The sequence below is a fragment of the Argiope bruennichi genome, chromosome X1, assembly GCF_947563725.1.
Source record: "Argiope bruennichi chromosome X1, qqArgBrue1.1, whole genome shotgun sequence".
In the NCBI taxonomy this organism is placed as follows: Eukaryota; Metazoa; Arthropoda; class Arachnida; order Araneae; family Araneidae; genus Argiope; species Argiope bruennichi.
In genome coordinates, this window is record NC_079162.1 from 86,286,211 (window position 1) to 86,308,755 (window position 22,545).

Sequence of the window (22,545 nt, forward strand, 5' to 3'; positions counted from 1 at the left end):
AATTTACATTCAGTTTTACCATGGTGAAATCGGGTCCGACATAGAACTATATGACATTGTCAGCATGAGAGCAGATAGAAAAAAACCTCTGATAGTTAGTTATAAAAAAATATGTGTGTAAAATCGCGTTTCTTCAGGAAGACACCTACATAGATAAACTTAAAGAGCAAAAAATTTCCAAAAGATACAAATCGTTAGAGTCATTTCCGAGATATACGTAATAAGTGCATATATCTTAATATATATAAATTACGTGTCACGTTGTTTGTCCGCGATGGACTCCTAAACTACTTAACCGATTTTAATCAAATTTGCACACCGTATGCAGTTTGATCTAACTTAAAAGATAGGAGAGCCCTTTTTTTGAATTTTTAATTAGTATTTTAATTATTAATTAAAAACAAACTTTCCCGACAAAAAAATCTTTTCATTTTCCCCACCGCCAAATGAGAACGGCTTCAGTTTTTTTCCCCAACAGTCATGAGGCTAGGCTTAAGATTTTTGGGGTGATTATTTGAAGCGATTCTATTTATTTTCTTAATGTTTGATGCATTTAAAATGAAACATTGTTAATTAATCGATCTTTCAGATTCATTCTTAAGTACTTTTGAATTAAAATAAAACAGAATAAAGGAAATTAAAAATGTCTAATCTGCATAGCGTTACCCCAACTGGCGTAGAAAAACTCACGCATTTGCGGTACCGTAACTGGCGTTGAAAATTCACGCATGCGCATTGTGTTCTGATTGTTGACATGACAACCATTATCAACGGATGATTTAAATTATTTTTAGGTTAGTTGCATGTTTTTGTAATTAAATTGTATTTATGTTAGTTATATATTTTTTGTATACGCTTATAGTTTTAAGTACATCGTTTTTTTAGTTTTTTTAAACCTGTTTTTAACCAATTATTTTAAACGATTCGTTTTATTTTCTTAGTGTTTGATACATTTAAAATTAAACATTGTTAATGAATCGTTCTGGTCATAATGAATCTGAGAATATTTTGTTGACAGATTCTTGAAATATTACATAAATTAGGAAAGATATTCTTTAGTGCCCATAAAGTTTAAACGCTCAGTGACTGTTTTCAGTAATCATATTACAAAAAAATACTTTGTTTCAGTAAAAAATATTATTATATTAATTGCAGATTAATCCTTTCCACTTTAATTTATAGTTTAAATTCTACGGGAACTAACAGAAAATTAGAGAGATACATATTACGTTATGACTGAAGGCGTTTATAATATTATGAGAGAATTATATGACTATCAAAATTTGAAGTTTTAAAATATTTTGATGAAGAAGCTATTAAAGTAGGAATTGCATAAAATATTTAATTATTAAAATTTTAACGAACATTAAGATTGGCGAACCGACTGGTCGCCAAAGGTGGCTAGTATATATATATGCTTTTATTATAACTTTAAACGAGCAATTTCTGTATATATATGCAGAAATTGCTAGTTTAAAGTTATAAGATTAAAGAAGCTGTTTTACTATTTCTATACATTTAATACATACTGAATGTTAACCGGATTTTTTCGTGTTTCATTACTCCATTCAGACCTATATTATTCAAAATAGGTAGCCAAACCGCTACATAAAGAATCGGAGAATAATAGCAGTCAATTTATTCATGAGATTATATATAAATATATTATTAGGAATATAAATGTATTGTTATATAAGCAGTTACTTCTTCTAATTAAAGAACTACTACAAATCAGAGAACCATCTAAACACTGTAAACTTTCAAAAATTCTAAAGTAATTTATTTTCCGAGAATCTTTTGATTGAAGATGTTTCGGGCGGCTTGGTTGCGTGACATTAAACTTACTTTATCTGCGTGTTTTATTTCTTCTAATTCCCAAAGCATCCTCTTCGCGTGGGCTGTCCCCAAAAGATCTTCATTCATAATAAGATTCTGCCTCTGCTGATTTCCATTTTTAAGGAAATGCTTCCATTTTGAGGAATTTCAAAAAGCTTTTACAATTCTCCCTCTTTTCTGACTAGAAAGAACATCAAAAAGAGGAATCGTTCTTCAGACAGGCAATTTCGTAATATCCAAAGTTTCATTTCTACAAGCTTTTCCCGCATTGTTAGAAAATTGATCATATAGACGAATTTAAAATTGTATAACATTCCGAATTCAATTTGATATTTTTTGTCAGGGCGTAGGATGTAAAACATATGTATTTTGATGTAATATGTTTAACCGAAGCGTGGGATGGTAAACTATATAAGACGAATTTAATATCGTCAATATTTGTACGTCAAATTATAGCTCAGAGTACTTTAAGAAATTCTGTGGTCTGAAAATTCATTAATCTTATTGAAATAAGCATTTATGTAACCACCGGAAAATTGATCGGATTTCTATTCTCCAAATTTCTATTAAATATAAAGGTTATATTTTTGTGTTTGTTCTGTTTCTTTTCAGTACGAAATGAGTTTTTGTATAATTCTGGATATTTATATACGAAGTATAAATACCAAGAGGTTATTGTATCTTTGACATTCAAAGGATTCTTCAAAAACAGTAACATTTTCCTGAAACAAAATTCAAAGGAACGAGTAATTAATAGTTATGAATGCTCTACATTATTAAATTAATTGTTGAAAACTCCATTAACTCATCAAAAAGTAAAAATAATAGTTAATTATTTTTTATGAAAAAAAAAATGTTTCTAAAATTACATTTAAACCACATCAAAATGTCTGAACTTTGAGGAACTGCCTTTGGATCGGAGAGAAATTCACTGGAAAAAACAGAATATGTTTCCTGTGTCATTCACCTAATTAATTAAGGATATAAAAAGGGTGAACTTTTAAAAGGAAAGGTTTTAATACTGCAGCAGAACAGTAATTATTAAAGATAAGTATGCTTGATAATAAATTAAATGGATAATAAAAGTTTTAATAGATAAGTACTTTGATGTCATGTAAAACTTCAGAACTTTAATGAGAAGCATAAAAAAACATAAATTTTGGAAGAATTTTTAAATAAAAACAATAAACAACTTTCAAATAATCAATTACCACTTTTCAAAAATGAGGAAAAGGTTACTTGAGTTTTTTTTTTTTTTTTTTTTTTTTTTTGTCCATTCAGTAATTAATTTTTTGTTAAGATGAACTACAAATGTCCAATCATATTTTTAATTTTAAAATAATTTTTACTTTATTAATTTAAAATATTTATAAATTTATATAAATATAATAAAATTTTGTTGATTTTAAAATAATTTTTATTTCATTTATTTATTTATTTTTTAATTTTCCATACTCCAAGTATACAAAAAGTATTGCAATTTTCACAAGATTTAACTTTGAGATTTTAACATAGTCCCATGCTTCAGACCTCTTTGAGGCCGAAAAGATATTTTTTGGAATTATGTCTGTGTGTCTGTGAACATGAGAACTCAAAGACTCTTTGAGCTTGACATATGAAATTTGGTATGCGATCTTTGCACGGAATTTATAGATCTCTATGATATTTTGAAAGAAATCAATTATCAGAAAGTTTATTTCCTTGTCTCTGTCAAAATGCAAGTGTATATGATAACTAAGAAGCTCAAAGTGCTAGATGGATAAAATTTGGTACTCAATTTTAATGTCTGAAGTATAGATCGAATTTTGAACCAAATTTATCAAAGCATTGACCGTCTGTCAGTCTGTGCATTCTCAGGAATATAAGCACAATAATTCACAAACGAAATTACTTAAATTTTGTACGTGATCTTGTACAGAATTTAGCACTATGCTAAATTTCGCTTCTAATAAATTGGAAATAAGAGTTTAAATTGCATACTCTGGTTTCTTAAACATACTAAGAAGCACAAAACTCTCATATGCGGGTCTTTGAAAATAAAGATCCAAGCTCTCATGGCGCCCTCGGCTTTACTCAAGATCTTCAATTTTCATGCTGTGGTGATGAGAAGGATTGGGAAAACCTCTTAATAGAAAAAATGCAAGAAAGGTTTAGAGGGATCACTCGCACTGGTGAAATGAATTCTGCTATTACTCATGAAAAATGTTACTAATTTTCAATAGAGATTTAAGAAAATTAACTGCGATTTACTTAATACAATAATTAAAATTAATCAATTATTTATTTAATACAAGAATGTGAGAAATTTCGGTTCAGATCATTCACACTAATGGAACGAATTCTACTCTTGATAAAAAATATTATTAATTTAATTAATCAATAGAGATTTACGAATATTAACATCTATTTACTAAATGCAATAACTAAAATTAATAATTTGTTTATTTAATACAAGAATGTGAAAAAGTCTCAGGGAGATTAGTCGCACTGATGAAATGAATTCTGCTCTTGCTAATAAAAAATATTACTAATTTTCAATAGAGATTTACGAATATTAACAGTTATTTACTTAATACAATAATTAAAATTAATCAATTATTTATTTAATACAAGAATGTGACAAATTTCGGTGAGATCATTCACACTAGTAAAACGAATTCTGCTCTTGATGATAAAAAATATTATTAATTTTCAATAGAGATTTACGAATATTAACAGCTATTTACTAAATGCAATAACTAAAATTAATTATTTGTTTATTTCATACAAGAATGTGAAAAAGTTTCAGGGAGATTATTCGCACATTCTGCTCTTGGTAATAAAAAATATTACTAATTTTCAATAGAGATTTACGAATATTAACAGCTATTTACTTAATACAATAATTAAAATTAATTAATTACTTATTTAATACAAAAATTTTAAAAATTCATAAATCATACTTATTACCATTTATGAAAAGTTGCCTGTTCTATAGAAAAAAGAATACGTAGCTCTATTTTTTTTAAACAAACATAAATTACTTTAATTTAGATTTAATTTAAAAGTAAATTGCAACTTACTCATTTAAAAAAGCCAATATACATTTTCAATTCGTAGTTTTTATTGATTGATTAACTATACGCTCTTTCATTTTATTTTAATAAAAAACTGACACGATAATTTAGAACTTCATTTCCTTTAAAAATTAAACCCATTTTTTTTTAATACTTCAAAGCTGTTTAAAATTTATCAGAAATGAAAAAAGCACAACTGTTTAAAAAATTTTACAAAATTTCTCAAATTGTGAGGCATAAAAAAATTAAATTAATAGCTTTCTTTAGCTGTGACTTCTAAGAGAATATCATTTTTGTATGTCTGCCACGATGGATATTTATAAAAAATATGGTCTTAATATTTTTATAATTGAAAGGAATTCATTTCATTTTATTTATCTTATTATGACTGTCATTAATCTTAATATTATTATCATTATTTTTAACATGACTATTAAATTTCAAATCTTTATGGCAATTAAAAAAATATACTTTGAAATAAAAAATCTTAACAAGATTATTAAATTTCAATTCTTCAAGGCAATTAAAAATTATACTTGAAAATAAAAATTTTAACAAGAGTATTAAATTTCAATTCTTGATCGCAATTAAAAATTATATTTGGAAAAGAATTCCTTCATATATTTTTCAAAAATCCTCACTGTCTTTAACCTTCTGAGTCTAAGAAATAAGCAAAAAACCCTACTTCGGATTAATGATTGGCAAATTCCCACTATAAAACGTTTTGATATATAAGTTATTTGATAATAAATTTAAAAACATTATTACAAATTGAATATAAAATTAAATCTTTAAAATTTATTTAAAATAAAGAAAATAATTGTACGGAATGGAAGTTATATCATTAAAAAAGTATTTTTTTGAATTTTGAGATAGTGCAAAAATTATTTTTCAGAAATAATAGTTTTGGAAGATATGAACATTAATTTTCCTAAACAAATCATAACGATTACCCTCCAGGTGGTGGTTAAATCTATCTGTATCATCTTATTATTTTATATCCTCTTCCCTCTCACTGAATAACGTTTTTGGTAACAAAGCGAACTCTCCTCCGAGCATTTCTAATAACACTTTGCAGCTCAAATTAGCCAAGTATTGGATGAAATGCAGATGCAAAAACGTACTATGAAACAATCGCTTACGACCTTTTCTTACATTTAACTGTTGATATTTGATAATACATAATAAAAGCGATTTTTGTGCCACTTATGTTAGCGTTTAGTATAGATTATGACAGAGAAGTATACGGGCAGATGCTGGAGACTGCGAATCTATTCACATACGTAATTTATAGATCTTTGAACGCGAACTTTTTAACATTTAAAAGCCTTTCACGTCTTTTACAGCAAATAAGCTTAACGTTTAATAAATGGAAATGTTGATAGCAATAGAGATATTGTAAACTCCTGTACAAAGCAAATAAAAAGAAATGTCTTTACAACCGTAGCAGTACTGTCTATCTCCAAAGTGATTCAAATCACGTTTTTCGAAGTTGAGCTGAAATATAAAAAAATGTGGATTATTACACCTCGCGAGTTTAGTTTAGTTAGATTAGCGGTCAATTTTTTAAAGCAATGCTAGGGCTATGTTTGAGCGGACCTAGTAGTTCGAACCCTGATCAGATAATGAGGACGACACTTGTGCTGGCACCCCTCTCTCCAAACTTCCTCAGCTCATTGGTGGAAGGGCATTTGGCCCCGATGGATTTAACTTGCACCAAACCTGCTTTACGCGCCGATTCCTAGGTGGAATTGGGTCTCGAATCTTAAACCCTCCGGTCACGAAGCCGAAACCTTGCCACCAGGCTACAACGGCCAAGTTATACTTTGCGAACTGCTGTCTTCATTCTACGTTAATTAACTTAACGAGATTCTACGTTAATTAATTAACTTAACGACTTAAACGAGATTTCCCGGATGCACAGGAAAAGCCCTGATTTTCTCTAATTTTACTGGATTGCGTTGAGTTTGAATTCAATGCCCCATGTTACCCAAATTTTTTCTTAAAAATAATAGTTCATATTATAAAAGAGCTCGAAATGCCATTTATAAAATGTGAGCATCCCACTGGGGGTCACCTCGTAATTAAGGATGAGAAGCTTCCGGCATTGTAGTTGCTTCTCGCTGCCCTGGAGGGTACACGAAAAGATGGGGCCATGGCTCCTTCCACTGATGGCGGTACGTACTTCCTTAGAGAAGAGTTGCACCGTAGCCGGTGATGTTCCTTAGGACTCAACCCCTGTTCCCGCCAGTGCTGCTATTGGGGCGGTCAGCTCATTCAGTTTTTTATCCGTGTCCCTTCGAGGTGGTCGGAGAGTCAGTGATATGACTGAAAAATGTAAGCTTAAAATAAATTTTAAAACTGAATTCTCAATGTTAACATTTTTATCAATAAAATATAGCTGTTAACGAGATCCATATAAATGAATCAGTAGGAAATTACAAACTTGATACTAAAATATTATTTATAATTCTTCATTTCTTCCTGAAGTTAAAGAAATTTAATTAGCTGTTTCATTACCTTTTGTATTGTTTGTTAGTTCAATTTGTTCTGGAATGTTAGATTTTCAAAATATTTTTTTAATTCTTCATCTCTTCCTGAAATTTAATTTAATTAGCTGTTTCATTACTTTTGAATAATTATTATTGGATTTTGTCCTACTTCACATCCCTGTATTCAACAGCCTCCGGGAAGAAAGACGAGAAAATCTACAAACTTCGATTGTTATACTTCTTTTCTTCGTCGCATAAAATTTGTTATTTGATCCAAATTATATATTCCAAGGCACCATAACTTCTGGAATTTGATCTTTTAAAGAGGGTTAAAATCGAAAACATATCTTGCTTTGTCAAAATTAATGAATCCTTACTGATTAAATGTACCAAAAGGAGAATTATTTGCTGAAATTTCATATATTTATAGAGAATTTAATTTCACTGTGTTTCATCTCATATTTTAAGTATACCACTTCAATTTGCCAGGTATACAATAGGGTGAAATGAGTCGATAACATATTGTTTATTTTCATAATACTGCTTGACTTTAAAATCTAATTAGATTAAAACGTTGGCTGCAACAATAATCAGATCAAGTTATCTTTAGTTCTAAGTATACGTTAATGAAATGTCGCAAAATAGCAAGTTTTCCGAAATATTTTCTGTAAAATTGCTCGAATTTAAAGCGGCGAACTTTGTAGAAAGTTTTGTAATTTGTTCAAACAAATAATAAAAAGAATTCTGCAGTAAAAGACTGCAGTAATTCCGCCCTTTTAACTCTACTTAAGTTGCTGCGATTAAGTGATGTTATTTGCTTTGATATTTAAATCAATTTAATGTCATTTTAATTCGCAATTGAAGCTACATTACATTTATCTTGTTTGCTGATGTTTGCTTTAAGACAGGAAACTGTGCTGTTTTACGCACAGTTTGTTAAATTAACGTTAGTTAATGTCCCATTTTGATTAATGGTCTATTTCGGAACTACACGAGAACAATTTTCAGAATGGCCACGCAATTTTAAATAACTGTGAAATGAGTATGATTACAATTAAACCTTCTCCCCCCCCCCTCACTTCTTCAGACTTTAGTGGGTGTATGAAGAATCGATTTGAATGGGATTTGATTATGATTTAGCAAAAAATTCCGACATCAAGACCAGTTTTGCTCTGTTCCCAAAGGCATCTATATAATTTTCCCTTTATTTAATAACATTCACTCTCTTATTTCATAACGATAACTTTTATTTAATAGCATTTATTTTCTCTTATTTTATAATATTAATTCTCTTATTTAATAAAAAAAAACTTTTTCGTATTTTATAATATTAACTCTCTATTTAATAATAAAATTGCTTGCTAATATTAGTTTCTTTATTTAATAACAAAACTGTTTGATAATACAAACTCGCTTAGATAATACAATAATTTCTTATTTAAAAATGTTATCTGAGTAGAATTTTTATTTCTTAAGAAAATAGATAATACAATAATTTCTCTTATTTAAAAATATAATACGAGTAGAATTTTTATTCAATAAGAAAATTTCTGTCATTCTCTTCTCAACTTTTTTGAATACTTTAACATTATAATGTCATTTGATAATAATGACAATGTCGTTTCCATTTGGTAAGCCTAAAGGTTCACTGGCTTGCCATATCCCACATGGAGGGGGGGGGGGTGCTCATATATAAGGATGAGAAGCTTCCAGCACATTGGTTGGTTCTAGCCACCCGCGTGGATACAGAAACGGTGTGGGATCGAATTCCCCCTATCGATGAAGGGACCTACCTTCCTCGGGAAATGTTCATATTTTTCCGCTTGCCTCAGGGCAAGTCGGAGAGTAAACTTGTGATATTTGACAATATTGGTTGTGCTTGATTTGAATTAAATCCATCAAACGTAAGTTTAAAGTCATTAGTTCCTTTAAAAAAAAACGCAGATTTTGATAGGCATTTAAGGCATATTTCTTAAGTAGCCTTACACTTATTCAATTTGTAGTGTATACTAATCACCCTATTGAAGTCAAATAGTGTCAATAGTGTCACTTTGCATGAGTATCATTTCAAGGCCTCATTATCTAACATTTAATGCCCGCTGTTTTCTGCAGTTATAATTGTCTTTTTTTTTTATCCCTTTTATAAAATGAGCTTTGATTCCTGCATACTAATACGATACATTTGTTTGTGTTATATGAAAAGGCGTAACAGCATGTTAGCTGGAATAAAATACGCTAATAAAAAGAAATAATAAATATCGAGTGAAATCTTTCAACATTTCAGAAATATCATTTGATTTCTTAAATAAATTTGTTCACAAATTAGAAGGGGAAAAAAAAAGAGAGAAAGAGTTTTAAAAAAAGAAAATGACCGAATAAAATACTAAAGAAAATATATATATATATATTACGACATTGCCAAAAATATGGGAACATTTCATTAACTTTAAGTAATGGTAAAAATTCATTCCATCAAATATTTTCAGAAATAATTAAGGCAAATTCCATTTCCTTCAAATATTGAAAGTCCTGCTGCAAATTATGTACAAAAATAGCTTAAAAAAGTTCCAAGATTAAGAAGAATATTAGATGATCTTCATTAATTGGCCCTAAAATATATTTTAATTTTAAAAATGGTGCAAAAATAATTTTTGCGTGATTATATTTTGGAAATTTTCGTGAAAAAAGCTCCAAAATCTCGCTCAATTTTCAATAATTTATTATTGCTTATTCTTTCCCTTCAAAATACATTTAGGTTAGGCCTGAAAAGTGCCAACACACATCTACGTACATTTTTTTTTTTTTTTTGTTAATATAAGAAACTTAACAATTATGACATGAATAATTAATTATGATAATACTATTTTTCGTATGCACAAGCATGAATAAAATCGGTTTCAGCAGTTTAGAACTAACAAATTTAATACAATATATTTAAGTTACTGGTTATTTTAGCAGTTGAATGCTGGTTATTTTAGTAAAAAAAAAAAAAAAAAAAAAAAGTCAATTTTTTACAACCCCCACATTTAGGTTAGGCCTGAAAAGTGCCAACACACATCTACATACATTTTTTTTTGTTAATATAAGAAACTTAACAATTATGACATTAATAATTAATTATGATAATACTATTTTTCGTATGCACAAGCATGAATAAAATCGGTTTCAGCAGTTTAGAACTAACAAATTTAATACAATATATTTAAGTTACTGGTTATTTTAGCAGTTGAATGCTGGTTATTTTAGTAAAAAAAAAAAAAGTCAATTTTTTACAACCCCCACATTTAGGTTAGGCCTGAAAAGTGCCAACACACATCTACATACATTTTTTTTTGTTAATATAAGAAACTTAACAATTATGACATTAATAATTAATTATGATAATACTATTTTTCGTATGCACAAGCATGAATAAAATCGGTTTCAGCAGTTTAGAACTAACAAATTTAATACAATATATTTAAGTTACTGGTTATTTTAGCAGTTTAATGCTGGTTATTTTAGTAAAAAAAAAAAGTCAATTTTATACAACCCCCACATTTAGATTAGGCCCGAAAAGTGCCAACACACATCTACATACATTTTTTTTTGTTAATATAAGAAACTTAACAATTATGACATTAATAATTAATTATGATAATACTATTTTTCGTATGCACAAGCATGAATAAAATCGGTTTCAGCAGTTTAGAACTAACAAATTTAGTACAATATATTTAAGTTACTGGTTATTTTAGCTGTTTAATGCTGGTTATTTTAGTAAAAAAAAAAAAAAAAGTCAATTTTTTACAACGGCACTAGAATGTTAAACAAAATTAGATTTTTTTCTTTTTCTAATTCCATGTAGTTATTTCTAAAGCCCACCCCCACATCCTCCGAAAATTTTAAGTATAGTTCTATTTTGAAAATCAGCGAATCAGCAGTAATTCTTTCGGCAAAGAATTGGGTACCTCTGTAGTTAGAAGCCTTTTTAAGCATAAAGGTCTTTAGTTTGATAATTGGGATAAAATCTTTTTGTTTGATAACCCTTTAAAGGACCTTTTTTTTCTAGTCATATTATGTTAAAATATTTTTAGGCTTGAAATTAGAATAAGAAAAGGGATTCATTTAGCTTATTAGATAAACTTAATTTGATTAGTTAATTAATTTGGTTAATTCAGAATTAAGTAACAAGTCAAGACACATCATTTTGTCTGAGAAAAAGAACTGAAGCATCTAAGTTTCTGTCTTTCTAAAAAAATTTGTCAGAACTTATGCCAACCTACATAATTTCATACAAAGATTGATAAATTTGGTGTTAAGCATACTTCCCACGGCCCTAGAAAGGGATAATTGGGATAAACTCCTTTTGTTTGATAACTGGAATAAAGTCATTTAATTTGATATTTGAATAGTTTCATATTTTTGGGCTGTTTTGGGAAATTCTCTAGGATTATATATTCAAATAGATGAAAATGAAATTACTGATTGTCTTAAATTATAAAATCAGAGATAACAATAAGTACTGTTTCATTCTATTCAATTTAATTTTACACCACTGATTCTTCCGAGTCATTTTAATAAATTTTTAGCAAAAACGGCGCTGGCGAAGTTTTCAACAATTCTTCTAACGAGACTATGAAAATTCACGGATAAAAAAAAATTACGAAGTTTAATTATTCATTCCAGAATTTTGAGAAGCGAACCCAATCGAAGGGTGTCATTGCAGAACCCAAAATAGGAAGTTGTTTCGTTCAGAGACAGTGTCCACACCATCAAAATGAGCTGAATCAGTTCAAATCAATCAGTTCTCGGATCTTTTACACATAAGACTCTTTGCTCTTTATGCTTATAGTTCAAAATTCCACACATACTCTCAAAAATTAAAAAGAAGATTCGAATTTATTTATGATATGAAACAGCAAAGACAAAATCACAAACTAAATAACCTTGTGGTTGGTACTTTCAGAATGTGTAACCGTCCCCATATTTTACGACTTCGCTGAATCTACTTTACGGCAGCTCTGGCAGTAAAATCATCGCCGGAAGTGGCCTACCCACCAGTGGTTGCAACATTTAAAGCAGAAATGGTTATGGGAGTCCTAAATCAAGTAACTTTGTGCGGAAAGTAATTGATGGGGGATAAAACATTAAAGATTCTGGTGTGGTCCAATACGAGTCTTTTTAGTACTTGGGAGTTCATGTTTTCTTATGTTTCAGATTTGAGACTTTGAATAAACTGAGTTGGATCCATGAATTTATATTACATACTGGTTTATACTGGTTACAAATAATAGTAACTATTTTCTATTAGCCACCGTTTCTTTTTTAATTCAATGCTAATTTATAATTTATTTTTTTAATATAATTTTTACTTCTAAATATTCTTTTCCTTTCCAATAAAATCTTTTCTCAATTTCTACCTTCAGCTTCATCATACATATTTCTCATTTTACGACATTCTCTTAACAGCACTGTTTTTGTGTGTCTAGATACATTGTAAACACGCCTTTTAGTATACATTATACAGGGTGTTTATAAAGTCCCGGACCCATTTTGATGTTTAATAACTCATAAAATAATAAAGATATAAACACACTTATGGCATTTATTGATGGAATAACTCATATATTTTCCTTTTCAGGTTTGAATATTTTTACTTTTGTAAATATCGTCTGCGCGAGTGGTAAATTTCAGATAATTTCATTTTCCAGTCTAAATATCTGTACTTTTCTAAATATTGTCTGCTTATTAATTGCATTTTTCTCTCTTTTGTTTTTATCAACTATTGCAATGTTATGTTTACTTTTGATGTGTTTGTTCTATGTAGTACTTTTGTATGTGATGTTTTATTCGAGCGGATATTAAGGAGAATGCATACACCACAAGAGAAAGCACAGATTTTATGGTGGTTCATAGAAATGAAATCGATAGTGCAAGCACAGAGAAATTTCAGAAGAATTTACCAAAAAGATCCTCCATCCAAAAACAGCACCTTGCGGTGGAAAAAGAATTTTCTAGAAATTGGAAGTATCGAAGATAAGAAACGTTCCAGACGTCCTTGCACAAGTGATTTTGATGTTGAGCTTGTCAGAGAGACATTTTTACACAATCCTAGAATATCTGTGAGATCAGTGGCAACAGAATTGGATATGCCAATTTCGACGGTGTACAAGGTTATTAAGAAAAAATTAAGACTGCATGCATACAAAGTTCAAATTGTTCAAGTTTTGGAACCGAGCGATAGACCTAGGAGGATGGCCTTTGCAACAGATATGCTAAGGAGGATAGAAAATGCTGCTGATTTTCTGAAGAGCATAATGTTCTCCGATGAAGCATCCTTTCATGTTTCTGGCATTGTTAATCGCCATAAAGTACGCAAATGGCTCTGTGGATGCCGACATGCTTGTCGCTACCTGGCGTGAAATTGACTATCGACTTGATATTCTCCGTGCGACGAAGGGGGCACACGTGGAAGTTCATTGACAAGGGTCATGAAACTTTTTAAGTCTATTTAACCATTTATGTTATTAATTTAAATCTATCTTTATTATTTTATGAGTTATTAAACATCAAAATGGGTCCGGGACTTTATAAACACCCTGTATATTTTCCTCTTTAATTATTTCAGCCTTTTGATTTTCATTCATTTTGACGTTTTGATTCTGTACAGTGTTTGGGATGAAAATAATTGTTTTTCTCTTTATTGGTCGACACTGTTAACGCTGAATTTCTTTTATGTGGTTCGCCCAGCTTTTGTTCCCTGGTGAAGCATAAACACAGTTTAACTATAATGCCCTACTTTTTACATACCCATTTAATACTGATTTATGATATATTTTTACAATGCTGTTAGAATTACAGCATGTAGCTTAATTGTAACTTTTATATTATATATTTCTCCTAGAACCGCCCTTTTTTCGCACGTCTGTTTTTTGAATACTTTTTCCTTCGCGTTTTTCTTTTTTATTCCAGTTAACTTTGGTGGAATAAAGAAGAAATTTTTAATTTCCTTTATTCTGTTTTATTTTAATTCAAAAGTACTTCAGAATGAATCTGAAAGATTGATTAATTAAAAATGTTTAATTTTAAATGTATCAAACACTAAGAAAATAAACAGAATCATTTGAAATAATCGGCCGAAAATATGTTAAGTCTATCCTCGTTAGCGTGGGGAAAAAACTGAAGCCTTACTCATTTGGCTGTGGGAAAATGAAAAGAATTTTGGTGGGAAATTTAGTTTTTAATTAATAATTAAAAATTCAAAAAAGGGACCTCAGGTGCACATTCCCGACCTCCAAGGTATGCATGCGCCAAATTTGGTAGCTGTAGGTTGAACGATCTGGCCTGTAGAGCGCCAACACACACACACACAAACACACACACACATTGAGCTTTATATAAGTACTAGCCGCCTTTGGCGACCAGCCGGTTCGCCAATCTTAATATTCGTTAAAATTTTAATAATTAAATATTTTATGCAATTCCAACTTTAGTAGATTCTTCAGCAAAATATTTTAAAACTTCAAATTTTGATAGTCATATAATTCACTCATAATATTATAAAGGCCTTCAGTCATAACGTGATATGTATCTCTCTAATTTTCTGTTACCCCTCGAAGAATTTATGCTTTAAATTAAAGTGTAAATGATGAATCTGCAATTAATATAATAATATTTTTTACTGAAACAAAGCATTTTTTTTAATAATATGATTACTGATAATAGAGTCACTGAGCGTTTAAACTTTATGGGCACTAAAGAATATGTTTCTTAATTTATGTAATATCTCAAGAATTTGTCAACAAAAATTTCTCAGATTCATCATGAACAGATCGATTAATGAACAATGTTTCATTTTAAATGCATTAAACACTAAGAAAATAAAATGAATCGTTTAAAATAATCGGTCTAAAACAGGTTTAAAAAAACTACTTAAAAAACGATGTACTTAAAACTATAAGCATATACAAAAAAATATATAACTAACATAAATACAATTTAATTACAAAAGTACACAACTAACCTAAATAATAATTTAAATCATTGAAAACAGGTTAAAAAAAACTACTTAAAAAACGATGTACTTAAAACTATAAGCATATACAAAAAATATATAACTAACATAAATACAATTTACTTACAAAAGCATGCAACTAACCTAAAAATAATTTAAATCATCCGTTGAAAATGGTTGTCATGACAACAATCAGAACAATGCCCATGCGTGAATTTTCTTCGCCAGTTAGGTAACGCAAATGCGTGAATTTTTCTACGCCAGTTGGGGTAACGCTAGGCAGATTATACATTTTTAATTTCCTTTATTCTGTGTTATTTTAATTCAAAAGTACTTCAGAATGAATCTGAAACATGGATTAATTATCAATGTTTAATTTTAAATGCATAAAACATTAAGAAAATAAACAGAATCGTTTAAAACAATCCGCCGAAAAATATTAACCGTAGCCTCATTACTGTTGGGAGAAAAAAGAAACGGAAGCCTTACTCATTTGGCGGTGGGGGAAATGGAAGATTTTTTTTGGCGGAAAGGTTGGCGGTGGGGAAAATGGAAGATTTTTTTTGGCGGAAAAGTTAGTTTTTAATTAATAATTAAAATTCTAATTAAAATTTCAAAAAAAGGGACCCCAGGTGCACATTCCCGACCTCTAAGGTATACATGTACCAAATTTGATAGCTGTATGTCAAATGACCTGGCCTGTAGAGCGCCAACACACACACACACACATTGAGCTTTATTATAAGTATAGATAGATGATTCGGAAAGCATTTGTAAAGAAATACCACATTCATTTAGTGTCTTAACAGTTTCGCAAACTATTCTTCATAAGGATTCTATATCTTTTGATGGTAATAGAAAAATATTTATATGCAAATAGTTATAAATGATTTTTATGATATTAAACTGTTAATAAAAATTTTCTTTTGGACATTAACTGAAAAGTCGATTCTTCAGTAGTAATACTCACGTGTTGGAAATTTCTTGACCTGTTTGCCTTACATTATTAATTTTGTTTTATATATGGCGTGCTAAAATGATAGTATTAATTTCAATACTTTGAGATGCAGTATTTAGCTTTTTTATATTCATTTGCGATTCATTTAATTTAAGGAGTAATACATTCAAATTAAGTTTTAAAATTAAATATTCAAAGTTCGATTTAAATGTTTATAATGAGAAGATGTGCTTTTCTAGATAAGCCGTTAACAATATTTCAGATCTGATTGTCACAAGTTAAAGAACGAAAGTTGTAGTAGAAAAACTCGTGCTCATTAGTATTGTGTTTAAAAAAAATATGTGATTTATAGCTCACTTTAGATCCACATACATAGTAGCATCAAAGGTAAAACAAGAAGGCCTGGAATTCTGTGAATCAAAAAACACGAATACTTAAATCAAGACTATCATTTAAAACGGATAGAAACAAATAGTGGCCCACTAACAGAAAAAAAAATTCAATGCCAAATGTAAAATAAAAAAAGTACTGAAAAAAATTAGCAATAATTCCAACTCGTCCAATAGGAGAGAATCTAATGAATCAGTTTTACAAACTCAGGTTCTGCAAAGAAATCTTTACGACGGTTATTGGAATAAACATCTTTATTAACAGCACAGCACAGAGACATACACAAAAAGACGTACAGTTTTAAAGAGAGAGGTACATTTATACTATAATTCTACATATGACATCATTTTGTGATGTAATTAAGAACCAATCCGCGACCGGCGCACATGACATCGCTTTAATCCTTACGTCATAGTTTGAAGCCACGTGCGTGATCAGGGAAAGTTCAAGTATAAATAAATGGAGTTGCAACAATCAGCATAAATGTAAAATAATAAAAATTGTAAGCCCCATTCCATTCGCCTTTGTTACAATCTAGCATAAAAAATGTACATAAAACGTGAGATTTACTATTCCATAACTAATTTTTATTTATGCTAAGCTTTATTTAAACACCGATAACTCACTTAAAAATTTAAAAAAAAAAACACACCTCTAAGTTATTTGACTTTAAAACAGAAATTGGGATTTGCGCCTCTGATAATAATACAGATACAAGGGGCGGGGTAATTCCCCGCCCCTTGTCTGTAACCCTCTGTCCAGGGTTACAGACAACGGTAGATGATTATATGTACTGATATACATCATGATGTACTTAATACCCGGAAAAAGTGGAGGGAATTTATTGTCACTGCACAATAAAATTTCCTTACGGCTAATCTTTGAGGAATCCAAAAATAATCGGCATTTACTGGAATTGTACAAAATTTAATTTTTATTGTGGATCCCTCAGACTTGATTAACAGTCACTCTGCAGCTCGCAAATCTTTCCTTGTATTATATTAATTCAGCATATTTATTTATGTATATTTTGTATCTAGCAACGCTGTGATTGGATTTTTCTATTCTTTAATTCTCAGATAATAAATAAATAAATAAAAATAAGATTCTCTATGTAAGTTCCTGTGTCTTTCTTTATTCACTTTTCAACAATCTTAGTTTTTTAAATTTGTATTTGATTAATAATAATGCTTTTACTCAGCATTTGAATGTGACTGAAAATGCAAATTAAGGAATCCTCAACATTAGGGCATTTTTGGTACTCCCATCAAGGCCGGATTAAGACCTCGAGGGGCTCTTAAGCAATGGAAGTCTCGGGGCCTCCTTTTTCGCCCTCTTCAAATAACAAATTCATTTTATTATTTTTAAGTTAATCCTTATAACAGCAGTTTTCAATTGTGAATTTTTATAAGCTGATATAGTATCACATTAAACTGTGGATCACTTTCAAGAGATTTGATTTCAATACATCGTGAGCAAGGAAAAAAATTAAATTAAATTCATACAAAATAGCAAAAAGAAAAAAAAGAAGAAAAAAGAGAGAGAGAAAGAAAGAGAATTTCTTTACCATAATTTAAATTCTGTTTAATTGCAGTATATAGTATTTTTTTTAAATTATAAAGCAACATATTTTTTTAGAATAAAAATACAACGCAATATAAAATGTACAAAGAAAATTAATTAGAAATTTTTTTGTAATATTTTTCCAAAATCTAAACAACATTTGAATAAGCTCGAGTGGGCGGCCTTCATAAATTCAATAAAAGTACAAAATTAATTTCTCTGAAGATACTGCAAAAAGTCTCAAGGCGTCGGGAACAGCTAAAGTTGCTGAGCCGCTAGACGGTTGCCTGTTTTACCTATTTGATAAGGCTAGCGCAAGAAACGCACCTGACTTCGTCGAACTATCCTGTTGCGCAACATCCTTAAGCAATGTATAGCTTTTCTTCATTTTGCTCAGTCTTTATACAACTACGTTGGTATTTTCTTCGTGTTATCTAACTCTGCCTTATTGCGCCAAGCAGTTCAGATTGCACCTTAACTCAATAAAGACAATGCGTCATTTCTGGAACATTTGGGTGACATTTGAAATGGAAATGTTTCATATCCTTGGTAAGTGTCAATTATAAACAATCTAGGCAGCTCTCAAAGAAAAACATATATTCTTTTTGAAACAATCTCTAAAAGAATTGAAAGTCATTCAAGGTCAAATCCAGTGTTATTGTTTGCTTCTCAAGATAACAAGAGGGGGGGAGGTCTTTAAACAAAGTAGTCTGAGGTTCCCATTTCCTTCCAGAACAAATCCGAATCCTAGATTAGACTAAGGCTAGCTCGAACCTTTGCATGCATAGGCTAGAGCAGGCAAGCCCATGCATCAAAAAAGTAATCTAGTTTTTATTGGCCGCGGCCCGTCCCCATTCCCTCGTAGATGTCTATAACTGGCCCTCTGGTGGGTGTCCTTTGCTTTGATCCAGGCCGCAGGCTTGAATGGAGGGAATGTCCGGTTGAATGAGTCCTCAGAGCAAGCTTCGTTAAGTCCCCGAGATTTATTTTCATTGGGGTGCAGGAGAAAGGATCGACTGCTTCGTTCGACGCATCGATAATTCACGAGTTTAATCAGCACTGGCATCGGAATAAGATAACTGAGGCAGAGGGTTGAGTGATATGGAAATGCAAACGGGCCCCGAGTAGTTTCGCTCTTTAGATATTGTCTCTTATTGAGCTCTGAAGGCATTCGTTCTTACTAAGTGGACTGCTTATATGATTGGATTGGTGTGAAACGGGTGGACTCCCTGAGGAGGTGATGGCAGTTGGACGAATGAAGAAACCATTAGTTATTTCTACAACCATCTTTATTATCTGATAACACACAGCTTTACCATTGATTTAAAAAGATAATTCAGAAGACATTTCCATTTAAAATCCTAATATCGAGGTTACTAACTTATAAATGTGGGATTTTTTACTTCCCCGTATACGTAGTATAGAGAAAGTATAGTAATCGTTAAAAAAATTAGAATTCGATGTCTTGACGAATCTCCATGTCTCAGACCTCCCTAAGTGAGAAAAACACATTTGTGAAAAATGTCCGTCTTCCAAATATCGAGGTTACTAACTTATACATGTGGAATGTTTTACTTCCTCGTATACCTAGTATAGAGAAAGTATAGTAATCGTCAAAAAAATTAGAATTCGATGTCTTGACGAATCTCCATGTCTCAGACCTCCCTGAGTGCGAAAAACACATTTGTGAAAAATGTCCGTCTTCCAAATATCGAGGTTACTAACTTATACATGTGGGATTTTTACTTCCCCGTATACCTAGTATAGAGAAAGTATAGTAATCGTCAAAAAAATTAGAATTCGATATCTTAACGAATCTCCATGTCTCAGACCTCCTTGAGTGCGAAAAACACATTTGTGAAAAATGTCCGTCTTCCAAATATCGAGGTTACTAACTTATACATGCGGGATTTTTTACTTCCTCGTATACCTAGTATAGAGAAAGTATAGTAATCGTCAAAAAAATTAGAATTCGATGTCTTGACGAATCTCCATGTCTCAGACCTCCTTGAGTGCGAAAAACACATTTGTGAAAAATGTCCGTCTTCCAAATATCGAGGTTACTAACTTATACATGTGGGATTTTTTACTTCCTCGTATACCTAGTATAGAGAAAGTATAGTAATCGTTAAAAAATTAGAATTCGATGTCTTGACGAATCTCCATGTCTCAGACCTCCCTAAGTGAGAAAAACACATTTGTGAAAAATGTCCGCCTTCCAAATATCGAGGTTACTAACTTATACATGTGGAATGTTTTACTTCCTCGTATACCTAGTATAGAGAAAGTATAGTAATCGTCAAAAAAATTAGAATTCGATATCTTAACGAATCTCCATGTCTCAGACCTCCTTGAGTGCGAAAAACACATTTGTGAAAAATGTCCGTCTTCCAAATATCGAGGTTACTAACTTATACATGTGGGATTTTTTACTTCCTCGTATACCTAGTATAGAGAAAGTATAGTAATCGTCAAAAAAATTAGAATTCGATGTCTTGACGAATCTCCATGTCTCAGACCTCCTTGAGTGCGAAAAACACATTTGTGAAAAATGTCCGTCTTCCAAATATCGAGGTTACTAACTTATACATGTGGGATTTTTTACTTCCTCGTATACCTAGTATAGAGAAAGTATAGTAATCGTTAAAAAATTAGAATTCGATGTCTTGACGAATCTCCATGTCTCAGACCTCCCTGAGTGCGAAAAACACATTTGTGAAAAATGTCCGTCTTCCAAATATCGAGGTTACTAACTTATACATGTGGGATTTTTTACTTCCTCGTATACCTAGTATAGAGAAAGTATAGTAATCGTTAAAAAATTAGAATTCGATGTCTTGACGAATCTCCATGTCTCAGACCTCCTTGAGTGCGAAAAACACATTTGTGAAAAATGTCCGTCTTCCAAATATCGAGGTTACTAACTTATACATGTGGGATTTTTTACTTCCTCGTATACCTAGTATAGAGAAAGTATAGTAATCGTCAAAAAAATTAGAATTCGATGTCTTGACGAATCTCCATGTCTCAGACCTCCTTGAGTGCGAAAAACACATTTGTGAAAAATTTCCGTCTTCCAAATATCGAGGTTACTAACTTATACATGTGGGATTTTTTACTTCCTCGTATACCTAGTATAGAGAAAGTATAGTAATCGTTAAAAAATTAGAATTCGATGTCTTGACGAATCTCCATGTCTCAGACCTCCCTAAGTGAGAAAAACACATTTGTGAAAAATGTCCGTCTTCCAAATATCGAGGTTACTAACTTATACATGTGGAATGTTTTACTTCCTCGTATACCTAGTATAGAGAAAGTATAGTAATCGTCAAAAAAATTAGAATTCGATATCTTAACGAATCTCCATGTCTCAGACCTCCTTGAGTGCGAAAAACACATTTGTGAAAAATGTCCGTCTTCCAAATATCGAGGTTACTAACTTATACATGTGGGATTTTTTACTTCCTCGTATACCTAGTATAGAGAAAGTATAGTAATCGTCAAAAAAATTAGAATTCGATGTCTTGACGAATCTCCATGTCTCAGACCTCCTTGAGTGCGAAAAACACATTTGTGAAAAATGTCCGTCTTCCAAATATCGAGGTTACTAACTTATACATGTGGGATTTTTTACTTCCTCGTATACCTAGTATAGAGAAAGTATAGTAATCGTTAAAAAATTAGAATTCGATGTCTTGACGAATCTCCATGTCTCAGACCTCCCTGAGTGCGAAAAACACATTTGTGAAAAATGTCCGTCTTCCAAATATCGAGGTTACTAACTTATACATGTGGGATTTTTTACTTCCTCGTATACCTAGTATAGAGAAAGTATAGTAATCGTTAAAAAATTAGAATTCGATGTCTTGACGAATCTCCATGTCTCAGACCTCCCGGAGTGCGGAAAACACATTTGTGAAAAATGTCCGTCTTTATGTCTGTAACAAAGATAACTCAAAAACTTTGATCTAGACTGATAAAATTTGGTATGACAGTCTTCATGCAAAATTTGTAGATTTCTGTAAAGTTTTGAACAAAATAGGCTAAGAGGAAGTCTGTCTGCCTGGTTGTTCGAATATAATTTAACACGATAACGACAAAACGAATAGAACTAGATATAAAAAAAAATTGGATACACAGAATTAACATCTATAGTGTAGACACTAACGGTCTATACTTTCAGAAAAATGCAAACACGATAACTAAAAAACATAATAACTTAAATATATTATATTCGGTATGTGATTTTCTGAC